The sequence below is a fragment of the Symphalangus syndactylus genome, chromosome 2, assembly GCF_028878055.3.
Source record: "Symphalangus syndactylus isolate Jambi chromosome 2, NHGRI_mSymSyn1-v2.1_pri, whole genome shotgun sequence".
Classification (NCBI taxonomy): Eukaryota; Metazoa; Chordata; class Mammalia; order Primates; family Hylobatidae; genus Symphalangus; species Symphalangus syndactylus.
Genome location: NC_072424.2, coordinates 10,204,655 through 10,217,501, shown reverse-complemented (window position 1 = coordinate 10,217,501; position 12,847 = coordinate 10,204,655).

Sequence of the window (12,847 nt, the reverse complement as noted above, 5' to 3'; positions counted from 1 at the left end):
AAGAACTTGACTCAGATGATGATAAATGAAAGATGATGAGAACGGTCCTCTTGGCTCAAAAGCAAAATTCACATTTCTGATTATGACTTTGCAAGTACCAGCATTTTAGTGGTTCTCAAACAAATTCATTTAAAGAAATTTGTTGAGCACCTACCTTCGCTCTACAGATAGCAGTGAACAAAATAGCAATTATATAGACAACAGAGACTCAGAAGGGTGAGAAGGTGGGACGGGGTGGAAGATGAAAAATTACTTAATGGGTGCAATGCATGTTATTCGGGTGCTGGCTACCCTAAAATACTCGGCTTGATCACGATGCAATTTATGCATGTAACAATTGCACTCGAACCCCATACATTTATACAAAACCCCCCAGTCCTCACTAGGCCTCAGTATCCCCCCAGTGCGGCTGTCAGTCCCCAAAGATCACCAACCCCGTCACTCACCCAGGCGGGCGGCAGGCAGCATGGCCTGCAGGTGCCGGAGACGCCGGCCACCAATTCCCACAGCTCCCTGCCCCCTCCCATGGGTCTGCCTGGCATCTCAGAAGGGACCTATGGAACCTTCTGACTAGAAAGCAAACCAGCTCCTTTCTTCTAGCTTCCAAACATTCCTTTAAAGAAGTTGGACATACTCATGAATTTATTTCAGAAAATTTAGATAAGCACAAAAAGGAATACATAGAACTTACCTATAATACCACTGCTCAGAGATGAGGATAATGCACATCATGGCAACTATACCAGTTACTTCCACACACTATACAATACGAGAAATAAAAATTACCTCCTGGAATGTGCACACACACACATACACACACACTCATTTATATGACAAAGTTAGGATCATACAATTCATGTTATTGTTTAGCTTGCTTTGTTCACGTAACAGTGCAGCGGAGGGTAATTTACATCCATGGTCCTCTGTGGCATTTCTAATGCCGCTTTATTGTGCCCCTTAACACCTTGGGTATCCATCAAAGCCCTTCCCACAGTGCAGCAGAAATTTTCACAAGTGCATCTTTGCCCCCAGGCTGAGTACAGTGAGGACTGATTCCACATGTTAGTTACATCCCCTGCCCTTAGTACAATGTCTACTATGTACTAATAATATTGATAACCAACAATTATTGAGCAGTTACTGTGTGCTAGATTTTTAAAAGTCCCTCTTGAAGCAATGACCCCCAGTTGCAACAAGTATGCTCTGTTTCCAGAGCTTGGTTTCTAATACCGTTTTCCAATAAAGGAAAACAGAGTTGCTTACAGCAATGGGCAGTTCCGGGACTGGGGCAGGAAATATACAAGACGAGCCTGGAGGATCTGGTAGTGCCAGGAAGGAAGTCAGTGCTCGGAAAGCAGAATGCTAAGGCTGTGTTAAAGGAACACAGGAAGGAACTGAAAGACATCCCAGTGGCCAAACTAAGAACAAGTCAAGAAAAAAACGCACTGAATTAAGACTTAAAGTGTAAAATAAATACCCATGAGTCCATGCTGATACAGATGGCTGATTAAATAAATGGAGGAGGAAAGGCACATTTTGCCTGCAGAAGATTTCTAAATAATCTACGTAGACACTCCGCCCTCCAGGAGGTGCCGCCTAACTCCCAGCTGAGTAAGTGTGGGCTGTGCAGAATGACATCCTTCCAAAGAGGACAGTCTGGAAAGAGCGAAAAAGAGTCACTTTACATCGGAGAAACCTGACAAACACTATCTCAACCAGGCGATCAGGGTCAACAATGGTGCTGTGGACATGCTAAGAGTGTGCACTGTTGATATGATATCGTGTGAGCAGAACCTCAAGCCCCTTAACCCCAATCTAATCATCAGAGAAACATCAGAAAAACCAACCCAAATTGACAGACATTCTACAAAACAGCTGACCAGTACTCCTCAAAACTGCCAAGGTCACTAAAAACAAGGGAAGTCAGAGAAGACATCACCAAGAAAAGCCTAGGGAGACAGGAGGACCAGATGTGATCTGGGATCCTGCAGCAGGAAAAGGACATTAGGTAAAAGTGAAAACAAACAAAAAAACCCAACATGGGAATAAACGAAGGGCTTCAGCTGATAATAGTGTATCAATATTGGCTCACCGGTGGTGCGGGCTGTGCCTCACTCATGTAAGATGTCGGCAACAGTGGAAGGATAACCTCTGTACTACCTGCAGCTTTCCTATAAAACTAAGTAAAATTTTTATTTATATATATTTTTTGAGATGGAGTCTCGCTCTGTCTCTGGAGTGCAGTGGCGCGATCTCGGCTCACTGCAAGCTCCGCCTCGCGGGTTCACGCCATTCTTCTGCCTCAGCCTCCCGAATAGCTGGGACTACAGGCGCCCACCACCATGCCCAGCTAATTTTTTGTATTTTTAGTAGAGATGGGGTTTCACCGTGTTAGCCAGGATGGTCTCTATCTCTTGACCTCGTGATCCGCCCGCCTTGGTCTCCCAAAGTGCTGGGATTACAGGTGTGAGCCACCGCGCCTGGCCTTAAATTTATTTTTAAAGAGTGCCTTTCATGGATTCTCCCGTTTAATTCTCACACAGTCCCGTGGGGCTGTATGTCCTTCTGCATTGAGGAAATAGGGCACAGGGCTGAAGGGCTTTGCACAAGCTCCTGGGGGTAGCAGACGGCTACGCTGGGCCTGAAACTGCAGCCCGGCCCCAGGACCTTCCCTCAAAGGGAAGTGCCCACGAATATAGAGGAGGTGGGCTCCTTGCTTGCAGACCAGTTCATCATACCACAGGCTGCCTGAGAGTCTGCGGCCCTGTCCCGTGCTGCCTGCAGAAGCCCGCAGGGCCCGCGTGGGAGGAGAGCCCGGGCTTGGAAGCCCCGCCAGCAAGGGCATGCCCTGCACAGAGGAGGGAGTGTGGAAAAGCGGGAATGAAGCTGTTTCCCTTCCCAAATTAATATGGAACAAGGAGCAGCTTAATCACACTTTGGGTTCAACGATGTCTCCAGTTGCCGTAGTAACCAGAGGCGGCCTTTACAAATAGATTGCATTTGACCTTGGTTTGATGGACGGCAGTGGAGTTCGGCCGCGGACGGCTTCCATTCGAGGGCCGGCCGCCAGAGGGCGAGCGAGCCTTCCCGGGCGGGGCTGGGACCCGGACGGGAACACCGGAGGCTTCCGCTCGCCCGCGGGTGGCGTCTCTGCTCCCACGAGAGCGGGCCAGGCCTCTGGGTTCCGTTTCACAAGCACACAGGGAGGGTGGCCGCGGGCCAGGGGCGGCCGCGAGACTCCACGTCCTCGTCCCGGGCAGTCCCTCCAGGGGTTGGGCCGCGCGGCCCGGGGAGGGGAGCCCTGCGCTTCTCCGCGAGCGCCCCGGGGCCTTTAGGCGCCCCCGTTTCCTCGTCAGTGGGGTGCGCGGTGCCGCTTCTCCGCGGGCTAAACTGCCGAGGAAGGGGCGAGCTCCTGCTGCCCCTGCCTGTCCCGGCCGCGCCCCACCTCCTCCCCGCCGCGCTGCGCGTTCCCGCGGGGCCCCGGGGACCCCTGAAGCCCCCTTCCCTCCACCCCCCGCTGCGATCCCACAGGTGGGGTGAACAGCGCCTCTGCTGTCCCACGGGGCGTCTTCGCGGGTGATGCCCACACTCTCAGCCGGAGGAGCAGGACCTGTCCGTGGGTGGGGCCCGCGCCCAGGCTTCCGGTCCCCGCGCGGCCTCCTGGGCGCCTCCCCTGGGTGCATCCTCCGGGCCTGGCAGGGAGCGCAGCCTGGGAGTCAGGGGCGACCGGAGCCCACCTGCTCAGCGCCCACCGCGACGGCCCTGCCCTTTCCTCCGGGAGCAGCAGGGACAGCCTTGGAGCAGCAGCTCCCGCAGGGGGAGAAATGGCACAGTGGCCCGAGGCTCAGGAGCCGGCCCCCTGCTCGCCTGGGGCTACCTCCGGGCAGCGCAGAATTCGCACCTTCCTTCTCCAGCTCCGCGCACCCCACATGGAACCTTAGCGAGGCCCAGGGCAGGGGATGCAGCCAGGGTGCCGCGAGGCTTTGACGCGGTTGCGGAGGACTCGCCCCGTGTCTCCGGGGGCGGAGGAGTGGCACCCCTGGCTGTGCACTGCCGTGCACCGGTGTCTGCTCAGGGCATTCTCCACCTCGCTCCCCATGCCCTCAGGGTCAGGTGAGGAGGGAGACAAATATCTTACCTTCAGAAACAGCCCTGAGAAATGTTTATTTCCAGGAGACAGTGCGATTAGACCTCTCCCGGTGCTGTTTATTTCTGTGCTTAATATTATTATTTATACATCAATATTGACATCCAGCGTCCATAGATACGTGGCATGCATAGGTGCTACGAAGCGCCAGCTACATAGCATGCTTTATTTATGTGCGGTAAATATTTAAAGACTCCCATGTGTTTCGATTGGAAAGTGCGTATTACTGGACAATTTCGTTTCAAAGGTTTCTCTCTAATGCAAGGTTTATTAAGATGTATGAGGTGGCTGCGGTGGCCTGATTGAGAGCCCATAAAAGTCCTGAGGTATAAAATTCTGCTGCTGCGGCCCAGGGAGTCGGCCTTCCACAGTCCCGTTTAGGAGCGGGGACTCTTCTCCGTTATTAAGACGTGGTAGTTTGCCCTGCATGAATTACCAGCTGTTTGGTATTGCCTGAGAGGGACGGGGTAGCTAGTTTGGAAAGTCAGTTTGCAGGTTTTCCACGATGGCAGAGGTGCCACCTGTGTCACCAGGCGGCGGGGCTGGGAGTTCATCTAGCCCGGGCTACGGACAAGGCCGCGTGCGTCCAGACGGGGCCGCCAGAGGGCGCGCGTCTGCGGCAGCGGGAGGCCCTGCGGGGCCTGAGAAGTGGGCGGAGCCAGCCCTGGCTGGGGAGAGCTTCTTGCTTGCAGGTGTCAGTGGCAGCAATTTCAGGCAGGGTGGCCAGGCAGTTCCCCGAGGACAGCATCTTGGAGGAATTGCTTTCATTTCCTCCCAGCTAGTCCCTCTGCCCAGCACTTGCCGGCAGCTTCCTCCATGAGGGCGGAGTTCTGTTTGCAGCCCGAAAGGGCGTTCTTTGAGGCTGTAACTAGCATCCAGGGAGAGACGGCTCACATCAGTGGAGGGTGCGAGGTGGAATCAGGTCGCTCATGACAGAGGCTGCATTCAAGTCAGAGCCCCGCTGCTTTGCTGTGGATTGAATTGCATCTCCCCTCCCACCCCTCTAAAGATATGTCCGAGTCCTAAGCCAGCACCTCAGAAAGGGACCTTGTTTTGAACAGGTTGTTTGCAAATTTAATTAGTTACGATGAGGTCATACGGGAGAAGGGTGGGTCCCTGGGTCCTTAACCCAATGGCTGGTGCCCTGATAAAAAGACAGCCCTGCAAAGACACAGAGACACACAGGGAGAACGCTGTGTGACGGTGAAGGAAGAGACTGGAGTCGTGTGACCACAAGACAGGGAGCTTCTGGTGCCACCAGGAGCTGGAAGAGGCGGGAAGGGTCCTCTCCTAGAGGCATCAGAGGAAGCAAGGCCCTGCTGACGCCTTGGTTTCGGACTTCTATCTCCTAAGCTGTGAGACAATGAATTTCTGTTTTAAGTCACCCAGTTTGTGGGGCTTAGTTATGGTGCCCCAGGAGAAAGGCACAAAAAAAGGGGAAGGAAAATGCAGCCGCTGCCTGAGAAGGAGGCCGTGTGTCGGCTGTGGAGACACCAGCGCAGCTTCCCAGGAATTGGTTAGATCTTGGCCTCCTTTCTGTGCAGTGGTGGAAATAAGAGGAATGGAAGGGTGCTGCCTTGGGAGTGAGAGCTCTGGGATTCGCCCCACTGGGCGGTGGGTGGATGGCGCAGACTAGGAGCCCTTCCTGGGAGGGTCACGGAACAAGCTAGCCAGAGTGACCCTTCTCTCTATTCACGGTCTTCAGAGTTATTTCCTCCAAGCAGGGACAGAGTTGTTCAGTTGGAGAGCGGGAAGACTTATTTCATTCTTTTAAAATTCAGCCTGGAATCTGGGAGCAAGGAAACTTATGCATTAATGCAGCATGTCAGGAGAGCTGCCAGAATGTGCAGCCCCACAGCTGATTTCTACAACTTATCTTGGCAAAAATGCTTCCAGCCTGTCCCAGGATTCTGTCATTGGAATCCTTGCTATATGAAAGCACCTGAGGAGAAGGATGCAAGGTCCGGAACGCTTCCCATTGCCCAGAGACTAGTGGTTTCACCCATCCAGAGACTTGTCCCCACCCCCTGTAACTCAACAGAGAGATGATCAGACTCATGTCTTCCCTAGGGTTGGAGGCCTTTGGAACCGTGTTCATTCTGCTAGAAATGCGGGCGAGGCCGCGGTCATCCCTGCTAGGCAGAGCCTTGGCTCCATGCTCCATGAGGACCAAGGAAGAAGCTGCTTAGGCCCCTTCTTTCTCCATATTCCAGCAGATCTTCGCCCCCTGCAAACACCCCCCACCTCTTCTAGGAGCCTGCAGTGGGGTCCAGCTGCCAGTTTCTGATCGGATGCCGACTATTCACAACCAACCATCCCCCAGGCAGGGCAGGTTTGACATTCTCTTGGAAGACAAAGCAAGGTAGTCAGGTGTGCTGCCCCTAGACCTCAACGAGGGGCATGGACGTTGTCTCACTTTCTGCGGAGGGGGCAGCAGTGGAAGCCACTGTGGTGGAGGAGAGTGGCCACCTGCTGTCCAGGCCCCCACGTAAAATTGCAGTAAATTATGGCCTTGCAGGTCTTTGTACAGTTCCTGGCTTCCGGTAAATATGAATGGGTTACCTTTTATTCATTTAGCTAATGTTTTTGAAAGATGGCCTCAAACAAAAAGATCATATCTGTATGTTGTGCTTTAATTTATTTTCACCTTTTTTTCTCCTTTGGAGACCCCTAGTGTATCATCACTTTGTTTACCACAAATTAAACCGGGGCTGATTGTTTACCAGACTGTGGGCCTCTGTGCATTGCTCCACACTCCCCCCCTTTTTTTTTTTTAATAATCACAACCTGGGATTCATTTGCAAGACGCCCTAATCTGCATGAGAATTATACAATTAACTTTTGATTAACCACCTAGTTCTTTTGGAAACCATGGTGTATAGGATACTCTGCATTTAAATAATTTTCCTTAAATTGGGAGCAGGCCTTTCATTAAGCTGGTGAGTTTGACTAAACAACAACATTCGGAGATAATCAGGGTCAAAACAATAGGTAAGACGGCAGGGCTAGAATGTCATCTTTAAATATAACAGTGGAGATAAAGGCCCCCAGATTGCGCCTTATCAAAACACAAAAAATCAAAGCGCTCTCTTGTCTGTGGCAAAATGTGGAGGCCCCAGCGATGTGGGGGAGAGCATTGTCTGGTGGCCACTGAAGCAGGATTTGCATTCAGGGGGTCCGCCTAACACACGTTACATCACGTAGGGCACTTATCTCCGGGCCTGACAATAATTATCGGGAAGAATATACTCAGAATGACTTTTTTGTGATTTTTATGCTTCCCCAACACAAGGAAGGGGAGATAACAGCATTAAGAGGAAGGGGAGAGTCTCGGAAGACTCTCCCAGGAGCTGGTTCTTCGATTAAATTTGCTCTGCCACTCCGGTGCCGCTGAACAAGTGGGAAGAAAGCCGGAAAGCCTTTTATATAGGGTAATAATAGTCCTGAACACAGCCCTCGCCAAAAGATAAGATCCATTGTCGAAACAAACAAAGGAGCTGTATTCAACAGCACTGGAAGAATATCTATGAGCAAAGTTTTAAATCCTCTTTCTGTCTCCTTCTCTCCTTGCTTGTACCTTGCACCTGGTTCTGCAAGAGGTTGGTTCTGTTGGGCTCGGGAAAGCACGGGGTCGGAGCCTCTAGTCCAAAGGCACTTGGGAAAGGCAGGGCCTTCATCTCGGGGGTCACTGGGGGTTGAGTGAGGACTTTCTGAGGTCAAGGTCATGCCCTTCCTTCCGAGAGTCTCACATTCCTTTCTTCTCCAAAGTCCTCCAGAAGAGACCTTGATCTCCAATCTGAGACCCTGGAGACCTGGCAGAGGGTCACGAGGGAAAGAAGCGTCCAGCTAGCTTTTGTGTGTTCGCTCCTACTTGGTCTTGTCAGACTTCCTGGGCATGCAGAGTCCCCAGGTGTTTATTTTTCCTCAAAACCATTATTCTGCTTCCTTCTCCCTACAGGAAATACTAAGCAACCAGTGTCGAGTCTCCCACTCCAGTCCAGCATCGTTTAAACACCAATGGAATGTCCCTTACAGATAAAGCCCCGTGTTTCCAATTAGCTGCTTTGCCAAAGCCTTCTGTGCTCAGAGTGAATAGAACATCATAGTAATTGTAGACCTTTTGCCCTGTATCCTTGAGCAGCGTCCTGGGGGTTGGGTATATCCTATTCTCTAGCCTTACAGGAAGTTGCACCCTGGGACACCGAGAGGGACTCTTCTGGTTTGATTTTAGATGAAGATACCGTGTGGTCCTTCTCCTACCAACCAAAGAGAATTACGGAGAATTAAGATTTGATCCACAGGAGTTTTTTTCAGCCTGTTCAGTTCTTTGTCTTATTCCAGGGACACAAACCAAGGCACTTTCCTGGCCGTGGGTGGAGGGATTCCCTGAATGCACTGACTGGGGGCTCTGAGCTGCTGTGTTAGGTGGGATCGGGGTAGGATTCCCAGGCAGGGGTTGGCTGACAGTGGGGCCCGAACGTGCAGAACAGGAGGCAGTGGGCCTGCAGAGAGACCTGTCATGGCAGACCAGGGACAGCAGGGCCCTGGGTTCTTGGCACACACAGTGGAGGGGTGGGGTGGCCAGCCCGGAAGCGAGAAGTGAGGACCTTGTCTTTCCACAGATGGACTGTGTGGCCTCCTGTAAGCCCCTTTGCTTTCCTGAGCCTTGGTTTCTCCTTTATACCTCCTGGGGTTTCTCATAGCAAGTGCATCTGGTTGGCCCTAAAATTTGGCTAGGGGCAATTAGAGGTTTCTGGGAGCTTCCTTCTCTGGCAACTGGTTTGCCCTCCTGATGCTTTTTGGGGCTGGCGGGGGGGAGTTCAGAGCACACAATTGAACCTATGGGGCACCTCCCTCATCTGCAAACCTTGTCCACAGCTGTGCACAGTGCGGCATAAGCCAGCAGAGGCAGGAAGAGAGGCGACTCCCAGCTGGACATGGGCAGTGGCATCTGTGGCATCTTCCTCCGGGCTGGCCCTCAAGCCTGACCCCGTCTGCAGTCATTAGGAGCTGGGAAGGGCCGCTGTCCACTGCCTGGTGTGGAGAATCCACTCTGTTGTATCCAAAGCGGCTGACAGAAGGGAGGAGGCAAAAGAGCCCTCGGTGAGTGCATTTTCCACTGGAGCTGGAAGGGAATGGGGTGGATGAGGTGTCTGGGGACCAGGGTGCTTCGGTGCCTGGTATTTCCCCACCTTGCAGCCTGATTTTCAGAGATTCACAAGGGTTCTCATGAGGAGGGGCTGTCTGAAGCCACCTGCACCCATGCCCCTGCCCCCTACAGTGACTCTCTGCAGCGGGCGCTTTTCCTTCCCAAGGAGGCCTTTGTCCCGCCCAGACTCCATGGCCAATCAGGCCTGCCGTAGGTGGGTGACACCGAGTCTGCATCTGACTCCTCAGAGCTCCACCCAACCCGTGGGCGGGGACAGGGCTCAGACTGCAGAAGTTAGCTTCAGCCACACTTAAAAAAATAAGGTGAGCCATGAAATTTGATGTTCACAACCTTCTTGCTGGGAGTGGCTGATGTCGTTTTAACACTCAGAGAAAGATTATGTTCACAAATTCAACATGTCGTTTTGGATTCTTAGTTCATTGGGCATGGGGGTCAACCTTTCCTGTAGTTTGTCGTGAGCAGTGAAAGATGGATCGTTAGTCCCATGCTCTACCACATCCTGTGGTCTGGCCTTTATGAAAGTGAGGCTGTGCGTGTGCTACGTGGGCTGGACATTCAGATTGTGGGTGTTTGGAGTAAGAAGACGCGAGGACAGTTGGGGAAGTAGATGCTGCCCCTTGGGCTTGCTGATGACTGTGATGACCCCATGCAGGTGGAAAATGCCTGCTGGACCCGGCTTTGACCTTCACAATTAGGGGGCGGGTTCCCACGCACCTGGTGGGTGGAAATGCTCACAGCAGAGGATGAGGCTATAATTAAAAAAGGGCTTTGCAGATGAATCCTTTTAACTCATCTCCATCTTATAAACACTGAGAAGATATAGGAAGGGCAAAGTGGAGACTAGGAAGATTACAGTAATATAGCTTCTCGGCTAATTGATTAGCAATTATGGCTGGTAATATTGTTCATTTTAATTGTGTTTAATCTCTATTTTGGTAATAAAGATTATTGTTTTGGATTATGACTTTGTCCTACTATACTAATTAGTAACTTGTGAAATTAAAGTGTATATTTTCACATCCTGAAAAAAATTCACAACATGCTCTTATATAATAGCTTCCCTTTCTGAACAGGCCAGTTGTTTGGGGGTGTTTTGTCCTTAGCATCTTAGAAGGACTGAATTTTGACAAGCAAAGTATGTAATATTTGGCCAGTTGACCAAGAAATAGAGGATTTATTTTAAAAAGTCATGTTTTTAAGGGAAGGAAAGAAACAGAAGATATTGCCAGAGATAAATCTGGAAAGTGAGAGAACACAAGTAGAATTACATGGAAAATGGATTTTTAATTTTCCAGAGGAGGTGTCGCTAGAGTCAGGCCTGCAGCTCTTGACTGCAGTGGCAGAACCCCACCTCGGAGCCCTGTACCCCACTTTTCCACGGCTACGCCTGCAGGCACTGCCTGGTCTCCTCCCTCCTGAGACAAACATCGGTTTGACACATCTATTCCTTGTGCTTAGATTTTTTTTCCCCACAAACTTTTTGTATTGAGTAGCCCACATTTGCAGCTCCCATTTCCTCCCCACTGCCTTATCCTTACCCTTGTAGAGCACACCACACTCACGGACCTTTCCCACAACCGACCCCCAGCAAAGGCATTTCCCCAGATCACATTCAGGATCTCTACACGCCCTTGACCTTATGCGTCTCTCTGACCCTCTCCTGACCCTGGCCTTCCAATGCAGCCATGAGCTGCATAACAATATTATAGTCAACAATCCGATGCTTGCACCACCGTGCTCCCATTAGATGATACTGGAGCTGAGCTGAAAAGTCCTATCACCTGGTACCAGTGTGGCCCTCTGGATGCCAGTGCAACACCTGACTCGTGTTTGTGGTGATGCTAATGTAAACAAACCTCTTGTGCTGCTGGTCATTTGAAAGTCTAATGCACACAATTATGTCCAGTACATAATACTTGCTAATGATGATAAATGACCATGTGACTGGCTTATGTATTTACTATATTATGCTTTTACTATTATTTTAGAGTGTACACCTTCTACTTATTAAAAAAAATTTAACTGTGAAGCAGCCTCAGGCATGTCCTTCAGGTGTTCCAGAAGAGGCCATTGTTATCAAAGTCTTCTGTGATGGGATGACGGCTCCATGCCTGCTATTGCCCCTCAAGACCTTCCAATGGGACAAGATGTGGAGGTGGAAGACAGGGATACTGATGATCCTGACTCTGTGTAGGCCTAGGCTAATGTGTGTGTCCGTGTCTTAGTTTTTAGCAAAAGAGCATAAGAAGCAAAAAAGAAAAAATTAGAAAACAGAAAAAAGCTTATAGAATAAGGATATAAAGAAATATTTTTTTATAGCTATACAATCTGTGTTTTAAGCTAAGTGTTATTACAAGAAAACATGAAAAAGTTTATAAAGTGAAAAAGTTACAGTAAGCTAAAGTTAGTTTATTGTTGAAAAAAGAAAATTCATTTTTATAAATGTAGTGTGGCCCAAGTATACAGTGTTATAAAGTATACAGTAAGGTACAGACATGTCCTAAGCCTTCACATGCACGCACCACTCACTCACCCACTGACTCACCCGGAGGAACTTTCAGGCTTCCAAGTTATTTTTTATTTTTTTATTTTTTTTTTCTGAGACAGAGTCTCATTCTGTCACCCAGGCTGGAGTGCAGTGGTGTGATCTCAGCTCCTGCAGCCTCTGCCGCCTGGGTTCAAGTGATTCTCCTGCCTCAGCCTCCTGAGTACCTGGGATTACAGACACCTGCCACCATGCCTGGCTATTTTTTTGTATTTTTAGTAGAGATGGAGTTTCACCACGTTGACCAGGCTGGTCTCGATCTCCTGACCTCAAGTGATCCACCTGCCTTGGCTTCCCAAAGTGCTGGGATTACAGGCATGAGCCACCATGCCCAACCTCAGGCCTACAAGTTCTGTTTGTAGTAAGTGCACGATACAGATACCCCATTAACAAAACTCTTCTATACCATATTTTTGCTGTACCTTTTCTATGTTTAGCTATGGTTAGATACACAGATACTTACCATCATGTTCCAGCTGCCTACAGTATTCAGTCCAGTACCATGCTGCACGGGTTTGTAGACTAGGAGCAGTAAGCCATACTATATGGCCTAGGTGTATAGTAGGCAATACCATCTGAGTTTGCATAAGTATACTCTGTAATGTTCACACAGCAATGACATCGCCTAACAATGCATTTCTCAGAAGTTTTCTCTGTTATTTAGGGACAAATGGCTGTATAGAATTTCCTGAGTATTATTCCACGGGACTCACCGCCCCACCTCTACACAACTGTTAAAACGAATGTGCGTTATAAGGGTTCAACATACTCAAACCATTGTTGACAGTTGAGAGTACTTTTCAGCCTTTTTTTTTTTTTTTTTTCTGACACAGATCGAGGGTTGGAAATTTTTTTTTTTTTTTTTGTGGGTCAGAGAATAAATACTTCAGGCTTTGCAGGTCTCTGTGGCAACTACTGAACTCTGCTGTTACAGCGGGAAAGCAGCCATGGGCACCACCTGAGTGAATGTGTGTGGCTAGTGCCA